General features: G+C 39.6%; 1 long non-coding RNA gene across 1 annotated transcript in view; it reads right to left on the bottom strand.

Annotated features, from left to right (window-relative positions):
- The window catches only part of LOC138931152 (uncharacterized), a 44499-nt gene extending 25733 nt beyond the window's left edge, over positions 1-18766 (bottom strand). The window contains exon 1 of the long non-coding RNA XR_011446423.1: positions 18359-18766. This is a non-coding gene — a long non-coding RNA (uncharacterized lncRNA). The remainder of the gene's footprint in view (positions 1-18358) is intronic.
- Positions 18767-19962: the final 1196 nt, after the last annotated feature.

The raw sequence follows: 19962 nt of genomic DNA, 5'->3' as shown, positions 1-19962 counted from the left end.
TAAAAAAAAAAAAAAAAAGCATCCCAAATGCCACAATAAAGATCAGCGATCCACTAACTCTATGAGGATCCAAGAGCCCATGACTAAGACCCTGGCAGTCAAATAAATAAATACTATTTTTAAAAAAAATGTTAGTGTGAATTCCAGTGAGATCTGGCCTTAAAGAAATTTATGGCTAATTCCCATGCTGAATGAGCCCTGACCAACCTGGGTCTCCTTTACTTGAACTCTGAGGCTGTCTTGGAGCTCTGGACAAAGGTAGAATGTTGGCAGAGAAGCTTCTGAATGAGGGGCCTGACTGTGGCAGGGGGGTTTTGTTTCCTCCCATTGTGGGCAGAACTAGAAGAAATGGAATGAAGTCTTCTCAAGGACTTAAGAGGACTACTTCAGTCAGTTGAGTTGCTCAGTCCGTCTGACTCTTTGTGACCCCATGGACTACAGCATGCCAGGCTTCCCTATCCATCACCAACTCCCGGAGCTTGCTCAAACCATGTCCATCAAGTTGATGACACCATCCAATCATCTCACCTCTGTCCTCCCCTCCTCTACCCGCCTTCAATCTTTCCCAGCATAAGAGTCTTTTTCAATGAATCAGTTCTTCGAATCAGGTGGCCAAAGTATTGGAGCTTCAGCTTCAGTATCAGTCCTTCTAACGAATATTCAGGACTGATTTCCTTTAGGTGACTAAAGATAGAAGAGATTAACATATCTTTCAAAGGTTGGACATTCTCTTGGAGATGTTTTATAAGACTGGAGACCTTTTAAGTTTACTTCCCCACTGCATCTTCCTCTGTATTCTGCCTTTTGACTTTAGTTCCTCATTGCTTCTTTCACTCTGATCTATAAAAGCACCTGGCATCCAGACTCTAATAAGATCATTATTTTGAGATGCTAGCCTGCCATTTTCTCGGTCCTTTGGCTCCCAGATTAAAGTCCCTTCCTTGCCTCAACAACTTGCCTCTCCCATTCATCGGCCTATCCTGCGGAGAGCAGAGTGAGCTTGGACTCCGTAAAAAGCTCTGCAAAAGAACTCTTGAAAAGATGTCTGATGAGGGTCTGTGATTTTCGGGTGCATTTCGATTTCAAATGGAAACCAAAAGCAAAAGCTCGGTAAGGCAACTCTGTCCCCGCAAAATGGATTTCAAGTGTGGCAGCCATGTTTTCTAGCTCCTTTACTTCTTTGTGGTGTTTTTTTCAGACTGTATGGGTGGGAGAAGAGGCACTGGGGGCAGAGCTGGTTGCCTTTCCTGGAGCCATACTGCCCTCACGAGGAAGTAGTTTTAGAAAAGACAAAATTCGTATTTCTGATGACCCAGTGGCTAAGACTCCATGCTCCCAATACAGGGAGCCAGGGTTCAATCCCTGGTTGAGGAAATAGATCCCACATGCCTCATCTAAAAGATCTTGAGGCCACAACTTAAAAAAAAAAAAAAAAAGCATCCCAAATCCCACAATAAACATCAGTGATCCAAGACCTCAATGTTGATCCAAGAGCCCACGACTAATAACCCTGGCAGTCAAATGATTAAATACTATTTTATTTTTAAAGAAAAAAAAATGTTATTGTAAATTCCCATGAGATCTGGCCTTAAAGAATTTTATGGTGAATTCCCAGGCTGAATGAGCCCTACCAACCTAGGTCTCCTTTACTTGAACTCTGAGGCTGTCTAGGAGCTCTGGACAAAGGTAGAATCGTGGTAGAGACGCTTCTGAGTGAGGGGCCAGGACTCTGGCAGGGGGGTTTTGTTTCCTCCCATTGTGGGCAGAATTAGAGGAAATGGAATGAAGTCTTCTCAAGGAAAGAGGACTACTTCAGTCAGTTGAGTTGCTCAGTTGGTCTGACTCTTTGTGACCCCATGGACTACAGGATGCCAGGCTTCCCTGTCCATCACCAACTCCCAGAGCTTGCTCAAACTCATGTCCATCAAGTTGATCATGCCATCCAACCATCTCATCCTCTGTGGTCCCCTTCTCTTCCCTCCTTCAATCTTTCCCAGCTTAAGGGTCTTCAATGAATCAGTTCTTCGCATCAGGTGGCCAATGTATTGGAGCTTCAGCTTCAGTATCAGTCCTTCTAAAGAATATTCAGGACTGATTTCCTTTAGGTGACTAAAGTTAGAAGAGATTAACACATGTTTCGAAGGTTGGACATTTTCTTGGAGATGTTTTACAAGACTGGAGACCTTTTAACTTTACTTCCCCACTGCATCTTCCTCTCTATTTCCCTTTTGATTTGAATCCTCATTGCTTCTTTCACTCTGATCTATAAAAGAACCTGGCATCCAGACCCTAATAAGATTGTTATTTTGAGATGCTAGCCTGCCATTTTCTCAGTCTGCTGGCTCCCAGATTAAAGTCTCTTCCTTGCCTCAACACCTTGCCTCTCTGATTCATTGGCCTATCCGGTGGAGAAGGCAATGGCATCCCACTCCAGTACCCTTGCCTGGAAAATCCCATGGGCGGAGGAGCCTGGTAGGCTGCAGTCCATGAGGTCACTATGAGTCAGACACGACTGAGCGGCTTCACTTTCACTTTTCACTTTCATGCACTGGAGAAGGAAATGGCAACCCACTCCAGTGTTCTGGCCTGGAGAATCCCAGGGACGGTGGAGCCCGGTGGGCTGCCGTCTATGGGGTCGCACAGAGTCTGACACGACTGAAGCGACTTAGCAGCAGCGGAGAGCAGATTGAGCTTGGACTCGGTAATAAGATCTGCAAAAGAACTCTTGAAAAGATGTCTGACGAGGGTCTGTGATTTTCGGGTGCATTTCGATTTCAAATAGAAACCAAAAGCAAAAGCAAGGTACTGCAAATCCAAAATGGATTTCAAGTGTGGCAGCCATGTTTTCTAGCTCCTTTACCTCTTTGTGGTGTTTTTTTCAGACTGTATGGGCGGGAGAAGAGGCGCTGGGGGCAGGGCTGGTTGCCTTTCCTGGAGCCATACTGCCCTCACGAGGAAGTAGTTTTAGAAAAGCCAAAATTTGGACTTCCTCATGACCCAGTGTCTAAAACTCCTTACTCCCAATACAGGGAGCCAGGGTTCAATCCCTGGTTGAGGAACTAGATCCCACATGCCTCATCCAAAAGCTCTTGAAGGCAAGAACTTTAAAAAAAAAAAAAAAAGGCATCCCAAATGCCACAATAAAGATCAGCGATCCACTAACTCTATGAGGATCCAAGAGCCCATGACTAAGACCCTGGCAGTCAAATAAATAAATACTATTTTTAAAAAAAATGTTAGTGTGAATTCCAGTGAGATCTGGCCTTAAAGAAATTTATGGCTAATTCCCATGCTGAATGAGCCCTGACCAACCTGGGTCTCCTTTACTTGAACTCTGAGGCTGTCTTGGAGCTCTGGACAAAGGTAGAATGTTGGCAGAGAAGCTTCTGAATGAGGGGCCTGACTGTGGCAGGGGGGTTTTGTTTCCTCCCATTGTGGGCAGAACTAGAAGAAATGGAATGAAGTCTTCTCAAGGACTTAAGAGGACTACTTCAGTCAGTTGAGTTGCTCAGTCCGTCTGACTCTTTGTGACCCCATGGACTACAGCATGCCAGGCTTCCCTATCCATCACCAACTCCCGGAGCTTGCTCAAACCATGTCCATCAAGTTGATGACACCATCCAATCATCTCACCTCTGTCCTCCCCTCCTCTACCCGCCTTCAATCTTTCCCAGCATAAGAGTCTTTTTCAATGAATCAGTTCTTCGAATCAGGTGGCCAAAGTATTGGAGCTTCAGCTTCAGTATCAGTCCTTCTAACGAATATTCAGGACTGATTTCCTTTAGGTGACTAAAGATAGAAGAGATTAACATATCTTTCAAAGGTTGGACATTCTCTTGGAGATGTTTTATAAGACTGGAGACCTTTTAAGTTTACTTCCCCACTGCATCTTCCTCTGTATTCTGCCTTTTGACTTTAGTTCCTCATTGCTTCTTTCACTCTGATCTATAAAAGAACCTGGCATCCAGACCCTAATAAGATCATTATTTTGAGATGCTAGCCTGCCATTTTCTCGGTCGTTTGGCTCCCAGATTAAAGTCCCTTCCTTGCCTCAACACCTTGCCTCTCCCATTCATCGGCCTATCCTGCGGAGAGCAGAGTGAGCTTGGACTCGGTAATAAGATCTGCAAAAGAACTCTTGAAAAGATGTCTTATGAGGGTCGGAGATTTTCGGGTGCATTTCAATTTCAAATGGAAACCAAAAGCAAAAAACAAACACTGCAAGCCTGTGTCCCCAAAATGGATTTCAAGTGTGGCAGCCATGTTTTCTAGCTCCTTTACAGCTTTGTGGTGTTTTTTTCAGACTGTATGGGCGGGAGAAGAAGCGCTGGGGGCAGGGCTGGTTGCCTTAGCTGGAGGCCTACTGCCCTCACGAGGAAGTAGTTTTAGAAAAGCCAAAATTTGGACTTCCCTGATGGCCTGGTGGCTAAGACTCTATGATCCTAATGCTGGGGGCCCAGGTTCAATCCCTGGCTGAGGAAAGGGATCCCATTTGCCTCAATTAAAAGATCTTGTGTGCAGCAACTAGAAAAAAAAAGAAGAAAGAAAGAAACCATCCAGCATGCCACAACAAACATCAGAGATCCCTAACAACAAAGATCTGAGATCTCAAATAAATAAATAATATTTGAAAAAAGGAAAAGACAAAATTGTTAGTGTGAATTTCTGTGAGATCTAGCCTTTAGGAAATGTAAGGCTAATTCCCAGGATAAATGGGCCGTGACCAAGCTGTGTCTCCTTTACTTGAACTCTGAGACTGTCTAGGAGTTCTGCACAAAGGCAGAATATTGGTAGAGAAGTTTCTAGGTGAGGGGCCAGGACTGTGGCAGGGGTGGGGGTTCAGAGCCAGAACTAGAGGAAATCATTTAGAGTCTGTGCAGACCTTGGGCATCTGTCTCCCGCCTCTTACAGAATGAAACAGTTGTACTCTGGGGTCTAGGCACCCTGTATCAGCAGGGTCAGAGTTGGGGTCTGGGATGGGAATCTCAGTCCATGTCACATCTAACAGCAGCTGGTCTGTGATCTGGAGTTCTCCGGGATACCCAAATGGTTGGTACACTCATTGCCTGGAGCAAGGATGGTCACACTGCCATGTCAAGCCGATGAATTCTAGAGCATTAGTAGGAGTGCCGATGTAACAACCATATGGGAACCAAGAATGGAGAAGGCAGCCTGGAGTTATCTTCTCAGCCCAGGAGGTTGTGACTTTGCAGCTTTTCTCTAGGGCTAAAGCAATCCAGTCATCAGGTACAGAGATGAATTCTTAAGTGGTTAGCTTTTACCTAAGGAAGATGAGACCCTTGGGGTTTGGGACCTAATCATTCATTCATCTCAGCTAGTATTATTCTCAGAGCCTGCTTCTTAGCCTTTCATTGATGAAGACTCTTTATAGGCTTCATAAGATATCCTCTTCAGAAAACCGAGTACATCAGACTCCTGAACTCTCACCTATTTTAGTGCCACTTACTCTTCTGTACCTGATATCATCTCAGTATATAACCCCTTAGAGAAAGGCCGAGCAGTCCATGGAAACAAGCTTTGTATCTTTATCTTCTTTCTCCTGCTCTTCCTTCTAAATCTGTTCCATTTGAATGTTCCCATGTATAGCTCTCATGGGGTTGTGTAAGAATATCCTTATGAGGATACCTTAGTATAAGGATACTTATATAAGGATATTTTGGCTAAGATCAAGTGGTGGCTCAGACGGAAAGCGTCTGTCTACATTGTGGGAGACCTGGGTTCGATCCCTGGGTCGGGAAGTTCCCTGGAGAAGGAAATGGCAACCCACTCCAGTACTCCTGCCTAGAAAATCCCATGGACGGAGGAGCCTAGTGTCCATGGGGTCGCAAAGAGTTGGACACGACTAAGTGGCTTCACTTTTCTTTTTTTCTTTTTTTTTAGTATAAGGATATCCTTGGGTTTGGGGTTGTTTTCCTTCTGTCGTACATTTCTGAGTCCTTTTATCACAAGGGCATCTCACAAGTCACTAAATATCCTTCAGATCATTGGATTTTGTATTACTTAGAAGTTTGCCCAAAGATATTTGTTTTCTTTACTGAAAAAAACTGACCTTTTCCATTTCCATTTGTGGATAGAACTATGCAGATTTTTTTAAAAGAAATGAAATCTTACATGGAAGGTTATCCTAAAGCCTGAGGGCTATATCTTGGTTTTTTGATTTCAAATGTAACCCAGGCTTGTTAGTATTTCAAAGATTCAGACATGTATAAAGTTAAAACTTGATGGCATAACCTTAGAAAAATTACTCGAGAAAGGTAGATACAAAAAACTGTTTGCTTAGAATCCTTCCATTGTGCATATTCACTCTTTCGAATCCATATATATTTATGTATTCAACTTTGAGTAATAATACATGTGATAAGCATAGACTTTACTTTTCCCTTTCTCTTTTCTTATATTAACAAACTAGGATGATTTGATTCTGAAGATAATTTGCTTTAATCCCTAATCAAAGGGTGTGAGATACCTTGCCTGATCATAGAGAATGGAATTCAGTCTTCACAAGGACTTAAGAAGACTATCCAGCGTAACTGAACCAAGTGAGATCCAACCTGAGAACAATGGGTCCTTTCCCTCTGCAATGTCAGCCATTGTAAACGAAAGCGCAATGAATCTACTTTCCCTACACTCTCATCTCCTATTGCAATGTGGCTGTGTGATCAATTTTGGAAGGCATAGTATCTGGAGGAAGGGTATGGTCATGTGAAATATGCACATAAATTGTCCTCGGACAAGTTAAATCAATTGACTGCTTCCCAGCTCATAGGAGCTTGTCTGTTTCTACAAATAATCATACACTGGGCAATATTGCTGGCTTCATTTTCAGTAGCTCGCTCAGGATATATTCATTGGGAGATGGAGATGGTTGAGAACTTCTTGAACCATAATTTACTTGGGTAATGGTGAATTTGAGAACCTCTGCCAACAGACTTTTCTGTTCCATGGCCTTTTTCTTCTGGGAAGGTTGAGCCCCGTTCTTTTTTCTCCTTTCCTGCTAAATTGTTTTCCTTTACCTTTCCATTTAATAGCCAATGATTCGTAATGAATGTCAATCGTTGAAGGGCAGTAATATTGACAATAGTTGTTCTTAGTATCTAGTTTTTGCTATTTTCACTGTAACTGAAATTCAGGGAGAAAGTATTTCCTTAGTCTTCTATCCAGTCTTTGTCCATTGGCTTCTGTTAAGGATAGCTGGGGTGAAGTGAACACAGTACTTTTGAGCCTAAGGAATTCCAGAGCTGAGGCCACTGCTTGTGTTGCTCACGATTCTCTCTCTATACATTTGTCTACTCTACTCAAGCATGTGGCTAAGTCAAAGTGCTGATTTCCAGCACATCTGGTCCAGGCTTTCTCTCTTGGTCTGTTTCAGCAGAAATTTTAGGAGGTCAGGAGTCACCTTTCACTTTCATAAGGCACCAGGGGTCACTGAGGCATGTTCCACCAAATGTCTTCAAGACTCTCCTGAGAGCTAATGACACTTTGTCATTGATCAATTACGCTTCTCAGCTCAAACACACTCTTCAAAATATCTCATGATCAACAGATTTTTTCCCCTGCACTCTGAGCTCTGACACCACTGCCAAATGGTGCCAAGGTCCCAGTGTGCCGAAGTTTTGAGTCCCAGACTGTCTCCCTCATGCTCAAGGGACACGAAAGTGAAAGTGAAAGTGAAGTCGTGTCCGACTCTGCAACCCCGTGGACTGTAGCCCTCCAGACACGAAGAGGAGGATCAGAAATTCTGCTCTGGGTCTTAAACCACTTCCTGTAGTGCTGCCTGCAATGGGAGAGGCTCCACCCCGACTTCCCGTGCCTGGATTTCCTGGCAGCTGCCTGTTCGGTAGCAGATTTTACAATTATGTCGTGTCTTTGCCAATGTATCTGAGATGAAGGCAAGGATGCAAAGCTTGGAGTTATAGTATGCTCAACCTCCCACAGGTCCAACAGTCTTCAACTTCTGGGTTTCCTGAGAGAAAATAGTAATGGACTTAGAGCTCCACCAAATGATTTCCTCGTGATGGCAGTAGTGCTCCAGAAATGTCAACCAGCCCTGCCCTGAGGCCCTCTTCTCCCGCCCGTCTAGTCTGAAAAAAAAAAAAAAGGCAGCAGGAAGCAAAACTGTCTCACACACGGCCCAGTTCGCTCACGCTACAGTGGTTTTGCTTTCCATTTCTGTGTATAATTAAACTGAAGCCTAAACTACTCCTCAGCATCAGGCATCTTCTTCATAAAGCATTTGCTTTGCACCAGATCTCAGCTTCACAGTTCAGCTCATCTTCACTCAGCATTAGTTCTCCAGCACTTTATCCCAATTATCAAGTTCAGGACAAGTCTCAGAATACCAGGATTAAATGGAAGAAAATGCTGGAAGTTCAAGCCTGGAGGAGACTGTCTCTAGTCACCTGTCCTCAAGGGCTTCCCAGGGAGAGTCTCCATCCATTTTCTGGGACACATTAATACTTTTATGTTTGGTGGAAGGCTGTTTTTTGACTCAGCTCCTGAGATTCTTTCTTTAAGGCCTAAAGTAACTCTTACTGGTTAATGGCACATCCAACTTGGAATTCCATATGTACACCTATATTCATTTTTAAATTTAAAATGTATATTATTTTTCACATTTCTATCACTTCTATGGCAGAAGCTAATTTTTGCTTCTCTAGGTTAGCATAGATAGAAGATTATTTGTTTCCAGTGAATCTTGGGGACATATTATTAGAACTTAAGATTTCAATGCATGCCTGTCTATATTTTGAATTTTCATTTCCAACATCTGCTTTTTCAAGTAGAAGTACATTTTATTATAGGTACCTTTTTGATGATATTTTTCATGCATATTTGTTTAGGAATCTGTTTTTACACACATTGACATAAATTATATAATTCGGCCAACAAAAATGAATTTATTTGGTGAATGTGACTATATGTGCACATGTGAGTTTTTAGAAATTGTGTTTGATATTATTGAATCTAATTTTGCCCTATATTTTTAACACAATAATTATTGTACATGGGCCCATATCCTTAATTTATATTTTACTATGAGAATAGCTTTATTTTCCCACAGCTACTAAGGTGATATGCATCACTTTAAAATATTCAAAACTAAAAAGGTTATAAATTAGAAATGAATAAATGTTCATAATTCTACTCTTTATAGGTAGTAACTAGAATTTTAAAATTTTGTGGCTCTTTTCTTTGCCTTGCAGATATAATATTAATAGTTTTTATTCATAAAATAAATTTATACTTAATATATGTTTTTATATCTTTCTTTGGTTACATACTGCATAATGAACGTCTTGCCAAAATCTTATATTCTTGGGGTTTGTTCCTAGATATTAAACAAACAACTCTATTTGTTTCATTAATTTATCATAGTTATTTTTGAAATATCCCTATACTTCATATGTATCAAAATGAAAACATGTTTTTTAAAAATCGCATTTCGCTTATGCATAATGACTGAAATAAATTTATTATATATTTATCTATAGATGTATACAAGCTACCTAAAATATCTCTCAAGAATCTAATTCATATTAAGTATTTATATCAATGTGACCTACTTGGCAAAATTTATGTCATAATTTTCTGAGCCCCTTGGATGCATCCTGGTTTCCCCTCTGTCTGGTGTTTAATTATCATTTTGATATTTCTTTCATCCACATTCTGGGGATTTCTTTTTCATATCTCCTCTATGAGAGCTCCAATTTCCTGAAACCCATATTTTCCCTTTTAATTGTAAAACTTTTTGAAAAGACAGGCTAAAGGAACTTTTTGAAAAAGGCTCTAAGGCAAGTAATAAGATTTTGCAAATCAAGGATATCTTTATCCTTATATTTCAGTGAAAGTTTGGTTGTGTATAGAATTCTAGGTTGGAAATATTTTTCCTCAGTATTTTGAAGACGTTGTCTCATTGAATTCTAGTTTCCAGTGTTGATGTTCAGAAGTTCAAAGTCATTCTAATTCTCTGTATTTATAGGTGATAAGATTTTCCCTGTTACTGGTGTGATGAAATTTCATAATAATATGTCCTCAGGTAGGTCTCTTTTTACTCACTATGTTGGCAACTTAATGGTCCCTTTCAACCTGGTATATAGGATTTTACATTTCTGTGAACTTGCTGGGAACTCCTATTATTTGGATATTAAATCACATTTACTGATGCACTTCATTTTCTTAGTTTTCTTCCCTTTTTCAGTTTTTAAAATTACAAGTATGGTCTTTTTCCAACCTCTTTGATGAGTTTAGTATTTCTGCTATGTTACTTTTAATTGTGTTCTTCTTCATTGTAACCTTATTTTTTTCACCATATCCTTTCTATTATAGTTGAAATATTATCTCTTGCTTGTTTGAAGATATTGATAATAATTATTTTTTAAAGTTCTCTTCTCCCTTAAAGTTGATCTTCTCCAATATAGTTCTTCTATGTTTGGGTCTATATCCTTTACCATTAGGAGTCTCCTTAGATATTGAAACAGGCAGTATGGCTTTCTTTTGATTATAATGTTTGCTTGGTATACATTATCCCATCATTTTTATTTTTAACATATCAATATCTTTATATTTATTTATTTTTTTTAAATATTTTTTTTATCTTTATATTTAAAGTGGATTTCCTGCAGCCAAAACATACTCAGTTCTTACTTTAAGTAACACAATCTGAAAATCTCTGTCTCTTAAATACTTGCTTGGATCATTTATATTGAATGTAATTATTAATATGGCAGCAATTAAATATATCATTTTTCTGGTTGCTTTCTATTAGTTCTTTTTTTTTTTCATCTTTCCTGAAATTCTAGTGGATCTGTTGAGCATTTTTATGATTCTAGTTTTATTACTATTAGCTCATTATTTATACTTCTTTTTAAATTTGTATGTGGCTGTGTGCATGTGTGTGCTTACTTGCTCAGTCATGTCCGACTCTGCCACACCAAGGATTGTAGCCCGCCAGGCTCCTGTGTCCATGGGATTCTCCAGGCAAGAACACTGGAGTGGGTAGTCATTCCCTTCTCTAGGGGATCTTCCCAACCTAAGAATCAAACCAGGGTCTCCTGCATTAGCAGGTGGATTCTTTACCCTCTGAGCCCCCAGGGAAGCCCATATGTGGTTGACCTCAGGTTTAGAAACTATACATGCAATTAATCCCAGTTTGATTTCAAATAAATATATCGCATCTCACGTAGTGGAAGAGCCTTATAACAATACGTTCTTGCTTCCTATCTTTTGTGCTGTCTTTATACCTCTAAAATAAACTACTATTCTTCTAACAGACAATCAAATATATTTGAAAACAATTAGAAATAAGGAAAAACGCCTTTTGTATTTACTTTCATTTTAACCATTTCTATAGATCTCTAATTCTTTGTGTCAATCCTGTGTGTCTGTCTGACACCACATTCCTTCTGCCAGAAGAGTTTTCTTTAATATTTATTGTAGTGAAGGTCTGCTAATAATGAATTCTCTTAGATTTTGTCTGAAAAAGCATTTCTCCTTATTTTGAAAGACATTGTTGATGGTATAAACTTCTGGGTTGATCATTTTATCTTTGTTTTGTCTTCAGTACTGTTAAGATGCCAGTCTGTTTCCTTGTAGCTTGCATAATGCTTGTCCAGTCTTCTATAAACCTTATATTTGCTCCTCTCCACGGATCCTCTAAATTTTCTCTTTATCCTAGGTTTCAGGAGTTTGAGCACCGATGTGTCTTTGTATGTGTTTTTAACTACTTGAAGTTTTCACCCCACAACTTCCTGTGCTGGAACTTCCTTGTGGCAGATGGCTTAGTCCAGCCAGTCCCACAGGCCAACTCCTAGACCTGGACCTCTCCTTTGTCATAGCAGCATTAGGCCTTTGGCCAGAGCTCCTATAATCATTCAGAGAAGACAGGGAGGCCTAATTTAAGACCAGGGCTCACATAACCCTTCCACTGAATGGATCTTTCGAAACTGAAAGTCATCACAGAAACAAAACAAAACGAGTGGGTAGATTTTAAATTATTTCCGCATGATGGCAGTAGTGCTCTGTCTATGCCAGCAAGTATTGTCCTCCCTGCCCCCCAGCCCTCTTCACCTGTCAGAAAAAAACGTTACCTACAGGCAAAGTCACCAGGTAATATGGCTGCCTAGTATCTTGCCCAGTTTGAGAAAACCTGCTCACTGCTGTCCTTATGCTTTGATTTTCATCTGAAAACTGAAGCCTAAAACTACCCACTCTAATCGGGCATCTTCAATTTCCACTAGGCCTAGTCTTCACAGTTCTGTTTTTGCTCACTCAGCATTTCATCCCCAGCCTTTTCCCAAGTCATCAAGTTATCTGCTTCTGTGGATAAGTCTCAGGGATCCAGGCCTAAACAGAAAAACAAAATGCTGAAAATTCATCCAGGAGGGCATCTCTACACATCCATGTATCCTTGCCTGGCTTATCTCTACACCTCTCAAGGGATGTCCCAACATTTTCTAGGTAAAGACTTAGGCTCTATGTGTTGAATTGTCATCAGACATTTGACGGGGACCCCAAGAAGAGGGTCCACGTAGCTCTCCTCATATGTCATACAATGACCCACATCAGAAGTTACTTTCTCATGTCATTAAATGGCCTCCAATTCCTTTTCTAATAGGGTATAAGTATGTGTGTGTTACCATTTGTCTCTTAGAGATCAGTTTTAAAACCATTTCCTCACTAATAAGTAAGATGTACTTGCCAAGGATTCAGAAATAACCATGTGCTGATTAAGAGCAAAGATCTACCATAAAACTTATGACCACTCATAACCTTTTGGATTATGTCTTTCCACTCCTCTCAATACATGGAATTCTACATTTGGTTCAAACACAACAATAATTTATATTAAAACTGTATATTAGTACATTATGGTTTCCATAGAAAATTTCACTCTTGATTCCCAGGCATTTTAAGGTTATATAAAATTTGCAAGTCCTAATTTTAGTAAATAGTTTATGAAAATGCTTTTTATCACGCTATTTATCATATATTGAATATATAATATATATAAGGTATCTGTTATATGCATATGTACACATGTACTCACTTGTTCCTGCTTAATCACAATTTTACTTATATTGGGTGTAGTTTTACACAAAGTTTTCTGCATAACCTTATATAAATATCAATATATATTTTACCCAGCTTGAAATTTCTTTACATTTTATTCTAGAAAGAGGTCTCTCCTTAAGGCAGTTAAAAGAGTGATGCCTAACTGTTGGCAACCTGTTCATATTTTATTAATAAAGCCAAAAATAAATGGTAGAAATAACTTTTAACCTATCTTTGCCATATGTTCTTACATATTTCCTGTGCACATATATTCTTTAGCCTAAAATCCCAGTTTCCTTGTACCTCAAGTGTTCAAACATGTTTTCTTCACTGATTATAGTTTCAGTTCCTTGCAAACATCATTAAATGTTCCCTGGAATACTTCCTATTTCTAAAGGTGCCTCCCATCTTTTTGCATTTCTTAGATTTAAGCATTCTTGTTTACAAAATTACCAGGTACATCAGCCATTCTTAAAGTGCAGTGATGCCCATTCAAGCAGGTAATTATTTTCAAAATATTGGTGTGTCAAATGGTGTTTTTTGTGACCAGTTAGAGATATAAAGACATTAGTTATCAAATGGCCACCAAATAAGTTATGTTAATCATTTCTTCTGTGCGTATCTGTTCTAAATTTGTTCTCAAATTACAAATTTATTATTGGCTTCTTGAAAAACACAGTCTATCAAGAACAAATATAAACACTTTATCCAAAATTCTTCTTTCCCAAGGGAACCATTATTAGCAGATTGATGAGTATGTTTGTTTAAATTTAATAAAAGTGATATAAAACTATTCTCAACAGCTAAATAGATTTAGTCTACATGTCATCATTATACTCCCTATATTCCTCAGCGCAACACTAAACACACACACACACACACAAAACATTTCCTTTTTTTTTCTTCAAACCCAACTTGGTCACACTATACATGGAGTTTGGTGCCATGAATTTTTGAGTCAGCAGTGGACAGTGGGCAGTTGCTAACAGCATTAACTATTCATGAGCAGTACAATAGTTTTTCATGGTTAAATTTCATAGTATCCCTTTATTATTGATCAAATCATAAAATAACATGCATCTAGAAAAGACTCAGTAATTTGACCAAATATAAAGCAGTAAAGAAATGATACTCTAAGTCACAGGAACTCAACAGACATTCCATTGATATCTAAGCTATTGCATTTTGCTTTTATGTTACATTTATTATATAATTATACATGTGTGGGCACCTGTGTAATGGATTTCATGGTTTGCTGTATGGATTTTGACTTACATGATTCAGGTGCAATATCCTTGAAGTTTGAGTTCCTTCCTTCTATCATTTTCTTAGGTCTTATATCATAAAAGCCTTTTCATATGACATTAAATATGCTTTAGAAAACCAGATTTTCTAGTAAGCACAATTTAGAAATGCCATTCTGCTGGCATACTAATTAAGAGTGAGGTCTTTAAATCCTGCATATACATAGACCTATGCACATACTTATAAGAAAAATAGATCTTGTAACACAGTCTTTTCTTAATTGCATATTGGGATAATGTTCCTTTCTTCTTTAAACAATTTCAAATGCAAGCTTTTCTTGCTTTCAACACTTCAACACTTCAGACAAGAAGAAAGTTAAAACTTGAAGGTAAGCCATGGGAAACATCACTCAACAAAGTTAGACACTGTCTGTTGTTTGGTTGTTCACTTTCTAGATACTTCCCTTGTGCCTATTCACTTTTTAAAATGCATGTGTTTATGTGTTCAACTTGAATTAATCATGAATGTAATAAGTAGAAAAAGATAAGCTTTTTCTTTTCATTTTCTTGTATTAGTCACATTGGATGGTTTGATCCTGAAGTTTCAGTATTTTGCTTTTTGCCCCTGAATCAAAGGTTTGGACATCTCTCCTGAGAAGGACTAAACAGAATGGATTTCAGTTTTTCCAAAGGTGGACAAAGATTGCCTGCGCTAGCTGAACTTGCTGTAGCTGAACCTAGAAAATGGACCTTTTGCCCCTCCCATTCTTATAAAGGAAACCTTCATGATCACCCTTGGCCCCACCTTTCTGCTTTGCTGTGAGAGTGTGCCCGTGTGATTACTTTTGAGAGGCAGAGTCTCCGTACAAAGGGTATTCTCCTGTAAAAGATAACCAATTGACCAATTGGTCAATGCTGACCGTTTGACCTCCAAAGAGTTGTGTCAGCTGACAATACATGTCACCTGGTTAGGAGGTTGTCCAATTCCATCATACAAATCATTACACAAATTGGGTGATATTGTTTTATTTTCAGTGGTTTGCTCAGGGTTATAAGGAAGAATGAAGAGTATCATAAGAGCACATGTGGGATTGAAATTTACTTTGGAAGTGGTGAATCTGAAAATCTCTACTAGTAAGACTGTTGTGTTACATGGCCTTTTATTGTCTGCTCTTTCCTTTGCCACCTTTCCTACTAGGTGGGCTTTTTGTTGTTGTTAACTTTTCATCCGGAAGCAGCTTTTGATCTGAGATGAGTGCCAATGGTTGAGCAGTAGTTAGGGTTGGCAAGAGTTACAATCTACTGCTGGGTCATGGTGTCACGTTTGAATTCCTGACACTCAGAAAGGTACTGTTGTTTTAGGCTTCCATCCACTTCCTGGCCAAACACAGTCTCTTAATGTATACCAAAATCTGTGAACTGAAAATTCTTGAGCATGAAGAACTCCAGGTCTAGGGAATTCTGTCACACTCAACTCTAACTGCAGATATGGGTCATTGTCTTCATACATCTAGCTTCCTTAGTCTAGCATATGAACAAGTCAAGCTTACAGAATTCAGGCAGCTTAGTTCATCTGACACAAGCTTTCTTTGCTATCTGCTTAGCTGAAGTAGGGTGCAGAGGTCAAAGGTCACATTACATCTTCATAGGGTTTTTGACCATTGGGATATGCTTTCTTAAATGTCTCCATATCTTCCTTGACGGCCCTTAACCAAGAACAGCCTCAAGAACATCTAGACCCAAATGTTTCAGGTTTGAAGTGAAGGCCCAGCTCAGGGCCAGCATCCCCTCAACCTTGCAAAAGGCAAGCTTCTCAACTTCTAGGTCTCACAGGAGTTCTAACAACCTTGGGTTCTGTCAGACTACTTCCTCTTGGTGGCAGTATTGCTCTGGAAAAGCCAATTAACCCAGCCCGCCTCCACCTACCCTAGGTCTATTCCCGCCCAATCCATCTGAGCCACCAAGAGACAAAGAAGTCAGGAAACAAAGCTACCTTGCTATTGCCCAGTGTGGGGGAAATTTGCTCAAACAGACATATTTTTGCTCCTAGTTTCCCTCATAAATCAAACTGAGGCCTAAACCACCTACCTTCATCAGCCATGTTTTCAAGAATTTCATTTCTACTCTACCAAACCCTTCCCTGCCTTGATCCCCAACATTGTCCCTTGTTATTTACTCTAACTGGCAGTCTTAGGGATCCAGGGCTAAGAGAGAAAAGAAAATGATGGAAATAAGGCCCTGGAGAAGAACAAACCTACGCACTAGGCCACGTGGTTCTTCACTGGATCTCACTGCCAGGTTCCTTGGGAGTTCTAAATTTTCTGAGTGGGCACTAGGCCTGGTGTTGAGTGGAAAGCAGCTACTTGACTGGAACCCTAAGAGGAGGGTCCAGATAGCTCTCCAATCTGAATTCCATACACTGTCCCACTTGAAATGACATGGATACTTAAACGTATATAAATTCCAGTCAGAAGGGACAGGATTTTGTTTCATGGTTTCATCATTTAACACCGGAACACAACCACATTCCCATGCATGTGATTAGGACCTTCGATGGCTTCCTGTGACTTTATTATTATGTATATATACGCCATTAATTAAGTCTTAGGTATCAGTCTCCTTTATTTTCTTATAAGCAACCAACACATGGTGCTTGCAAAGCATTCGGAAAATAACCATGTGCTGATCAAGAGTAAACATGCTGTCAGAAAATCTGTACTAAACACTGATAATCTTTTGCACATTTGCTTCCATTCTTTCAACACACACACATTTAGTTCTGTATTTATGGTAATAACTTACAATAAATTGACATTAAATTGGTTTTATATAAGCATCCTGTTTTAGATCCCAAATTTTCACTCTGTTCCCTGGGTAGTTTGAAATTACCATGGAACGTCTGCAAGACTTGGATTTCAGACAATAAAACAGTTGCAAAGAACTACTTGACTGACCCATTAATTAAAGAATATTAGTTAGGTTCTCACTTAATCTTTTTAAAATTCATCCACAGGACCTAACATACCAATAATGCCACCACTCAGGAATTTTGATTTTGAGATTTGCCTTACCTAATCATTAATACTACGACATACATGTACATGCTTTTTTTCTCTAAAACTAATATTGGAACAGACACTGGATACTCCTGAGCCAAAACGTTAAGATTTCTTTTTTAAATACTTCTCAAAATTCATACCCGATTTTTATCTTAAAAATTTCTTTTAAAATTATAAAGAAAGAAAACAGAACTCAATAACTGAAGATTGAAATTGGTATCTCTCAAATTCCATCACCCAGATGTGTATCCTAAGACTTTAAGGAGATAGATGCACTCACACCCTTTACATGCAGCTATAATCTTTCATTAATACCTTATGTTATTTATATGTCGCCTGAGAATTTCAAGTTGAAAAGCATACTCGTAACTACAACACTGACCATCATTTTAAATATGTAGCTTTGAAAAATGCTTATATATATATGTATAAGTATATACATAAATACATGTTTACACATACATATACAGACACACAAATATACAAACATGCACATACATAGTCTGCTTCTCTCTAAACAGAACTGGACACATATTGTAGGTTGTAGTTTTACACAATCTTCAGCACTACCTTATATCATATGCCTATCTGCATACCAATATATTTTTGTGTGCTTCAAAATGTTTTATATATTACTCTAGAAGACTTTCCTATTTTAAGAAATTACAAAAGTTATAGCTACTGCTGGCAAAGTATTCAAATTTTAAGAAATTATAAAGCTGGAAACAATCGGTACCTCAGTCAGAAAAACCACTTTTAAAACGTCTTTGCCAAGCATTCTTCTCTCTTCACTTTTCACATATATGTACTTAAAAAACAACGTTCAAATTCCCTCTACTTTGAGCATTAAAACAAGTTTTCTTACTTTGCAGCTTGAATGCTTTTTAAAACAGCATTAAATATTCTTCGGAATTTTGACATGTTTTAAAATTTTGCCACCTGTTTTCACATTTCTAGAAATAATCATGCTTCTTTACAATGTACCTGCTACAACAGCCATGTATGAAGAAGTGAAGCGAGGTCACAGGTAATGCCACCTCCGGCAGACAAGGACTTTTAAAACGTGGGTTCATCTTCAATCCTCTTCCCTTGTTTCTGCTTCCCATCTGTTTGCGTGAGGTCTGCTCTCATAGCAGAAGTACTAACCTTTCTTGGCTTGGCTGGGTGGTTCCACTTTTCTTCAGGCTCTACCAGCTCCAATTTGGATACACCTGAGACCTCCAGCAACACACTGGGTCTTGCTATAAGCCCCCAGGCATTGTCCTCTGTGCCCTGATTCTGCTACCACAAAAAGCCCAGGTCCCAGAGCAAGGGAATACCACGTGCTCAGAAGGGCTGGGAGAGAAAAACACCCACAGGCCTAAGACTTTGTTAGTGGCTTCCTCTGGTCCCGCCCACCCTGGGAGAATAACCAAGACCCCACCCCACGACTTCCTGTGCCTGGACTTCCTGGCAGCTGCTGGCTGTCTTGCCTCCCCAAAGGCCAGCCCCTAGAGCTGAACCCCACCTTAGTCCAGAGCTCCCAGTTGGCTTCTGGAGGAGGCACTGAGCTCAGGCTGGGTGCCCAGCCCTTCAGTCTCTTCACAGAAGGGACCTTTCCAGATGAAAAGTCCTTTCAGAGGAAACCTTTGGGACTTCTTCCAGTGACTTCCTCATGATGGCAGTATTGCTCCAGAAATTCTATCTAACATCACACCTCCCGCAGCCCATGCCCTCTTCTCCCGCCCGTCTGGTGTGAAAAAAATGTGACCAAGAGAAACAGGCAGCAAGAAACATGGCTGCTTTGCTTCTTGCCCAGTTTTAAGAAACATGCTCACACTATTGTGATTCTGCTTTTGGTTTCCATCAGCATCAAACTGAGGCCTAAACCTGTACTCTCCTCAGACAACTTTTTGGTTCAAGAACTCAGTTTCCACTTACCTAGTCTTTGCAGTTATACTTTTTCTTCACTCAGCATTTTATGTCCAGTGTTTTCTCGTTACCAAATTATCTTGGGATATTTTAACCTCTGGGATCCAGGCCTAAGGGGGAACAGAAAATATTTGCACCTAAGGGTTTGGAGAAGAGCAAATCTAGGCACTAGTACACGGACCTGGCTCACTTTCCAGGTTCCCTGGGCATCCTGCTCCATTTTACTGGTTTGGGTGCTAGTACTTGGGGGTACTAAGAGAGAGGTAACTATTTGTCTGGAAGCCTAAGATAAGTGTCTAGATAGTTCTCAAGACTGTATGCACTACAGTGCCCAAGTGAAATGATACATATACTCAAATATGTACAAATTCCAGTTAGAGGGGACAGACATGATTTTAGCGTCATGGTTTAATCATTTAACACTGGAACAGTGACACATTCCTACATCATTAAAGGGCCTCAGTGGCTTCCTATGACTTTATTGTATATATGTTTCACTGATTATATCTTAGGGGTCAGTCACATAGCACTTTCTCACATGTAAATACGACATGGTGCTTGCAAAGGATTCGGAAAATTGCCATGTGATGATCAAGAGTAAAGCACTGTCATAAACAGTACTCGTTAGTACCACTGATAAACATTTGGATTATGTTTTCAACATGCTCATACAAACT

The sequence above is a fragment of the Ovis canadensis genome, chromosome X, assembly GCF_042477335.2.
Source record: "Ovis canadensis isolate MfBH-ARS-UI-01 breed Bighorn chromosome X, ARS-UI_OviCan_v2, whole genome shotgun sequence".
Classification (NCBI taxonomy): Eukaryota; Metazoa; Chordata; class Mammalia; order Artiodactyla; family Bovidae; genus Ovis; species Ovis canadensis.
The sequence above is the reverse complement of the archived record's forward strand: the minus strand, read 5'-3'. Positions and strand labels throughout refer to the sequence as shown.